The sequence below is a fragment of the Silene latifolia genome, chromosome Y, assembly GCF_048544455.1.
Source record: "Silene latifolia isolate original U9 population chromosome Y, ASM4854445v1, whole genome shotgun sequence".
NCBI lineage: Eukaryota > Viridiplantae > Streptophyta > Magnoliopsida > Caryophyllales > Caryophyllaceae > Silene > Silene latifolia.
The window spans coordinates 188,983,254-188,984,683 of NC_133538.1; the positions used below are offsets into that span (position 1 = coordinate 188,983,254).

The 1,430-nt window shown below is 46.7% G+C and overlaps 1 non-coding gene across 1 annotated transcript; it reads left to right on the forward strand.

The window, feature by feature from the left end:
* The first annotated feature begins 1,103 nt into the window (after positions 1-1,103).
* LOC141635724 (small nucleolar RNA R71) lies at positions 1,104-1,210 on the forward strand. The gene has a single exon (XR_012540388.1). It is a non-coding gene; the product is annotated as a small nucleolar RNA R71 (small nucleolar RNA).
* The last annotated feature ends 220 nt before the right edge of the window (positions 1,211-1,430 follow it).

The window sequence follows — 1,430 nt, forward strand, 5'->3', positions numbered from 1 at the left end:
ACTTGAACCGAAATGACCCATCAACGGTCAATGTCCGGCCTCAATATTTTCGGGCGATCGACCTCGAAACAAATGATCCTCCAAGTTATCGGGCATTGGAGGACGAAAAGGTTCACTATCGCCAGCAATCTCATCGATCGATCGGTTAGGTCGGCCGATCGATCGCTTCAACAAGATTAGAAGCTCTTTGTTTGTTGCACCTCGTCGATCGATCGGGTATGTCGATCGATCGACCGACATACCGGCGACGCCTTTTTCTTTCCTTTGTTCGTTCCACTTTGTTTTGACTCGGTTCCGCTTATCTTTTTCAGGGGCATCCTCAATCATAGCAGGCCCCTCCAGGGTGGACCCGCTCCTCAAAGTGATGGCATTAAGGGTCTCTTTTTGGTCCGTCTGAGTCGGTAAGTGCCCCGGAACTCGAGTGGTATTCTTGCTAGCCAATTGAGCAATTTGGCTCTCTAGCGATTTCATTCGGCCTCTCTAGCTTGGGACTCCTTTTGCAAAGATATTCTTCAACTCAAGAAACCGAATTTTGGGATTGTTGTTCTTTGCGGCACATAGGGAGGTTTTGAAAGCTGTTGTTGCTTATGAGGAGGCACATAAGTCTCGTCATCTCTTCTTGTGGAGGTTGAGTCGGATTCGGACATTCTCGGTTACTCCACCTCAAGTTGGGATGGACATTCGGCTCATAGTACGTGTTTGTATGCTGTAATGTTGAAAGGCAAGACAAGACTCAAAGAGACTAGGACAATTTTTCGAGACATGTCCCTCGGCTCCACATCTTCTACGAGACGAAAGGACCGTCTCGAAACAAAGATTCACATGATACATCCCTTCTTTTGAAGCTCCTCCCAACTCGTATTTGTCAAACCTCGCCGTGAGAGCCTCTAATGCGCTCTACGAAGGGGATTCAAAGACTCCTCCTATGATTGCCTCTTGAATTCCCATATTCAGCTTTATGGGTGGCTAAGTCATCAATGATCTTCCACCCCTTAGTTTCTCCCATATTCTCAGCAAATCGGCCATTGGCTGCAGCATCCAAGATAGCCCTCTGATCGTCATACAGCCCGTTATAGAACTGATTGCAAAGACTCCATTTTTTGAACCCATGGTGCGGAATGGTTCGCATTAGCTTCTTGAAACGGACCCATGCTTCATGAAAGTTCTCATCAGGTCCCTGTTTAAATCTCGTGATCTGAGCTCTAATGGCATTCGTCTTCGAGGCAGTGAAGTATTTCTTATAGAATGCCAAGGCCAAAGAATTCCAGTCGGTGATCCCATGAGCAGCTCGATCTAGATCTCTATACCATTCCCTTGCAGCATCACGGAGTGAGAATATAAACATAGTCTCCTTTATCTGGTCCTGGGTCACACCGGTTGGGGTATAGAGCAAAGAATAATCGATAAATATCTCCATATGCTTGGCTGCA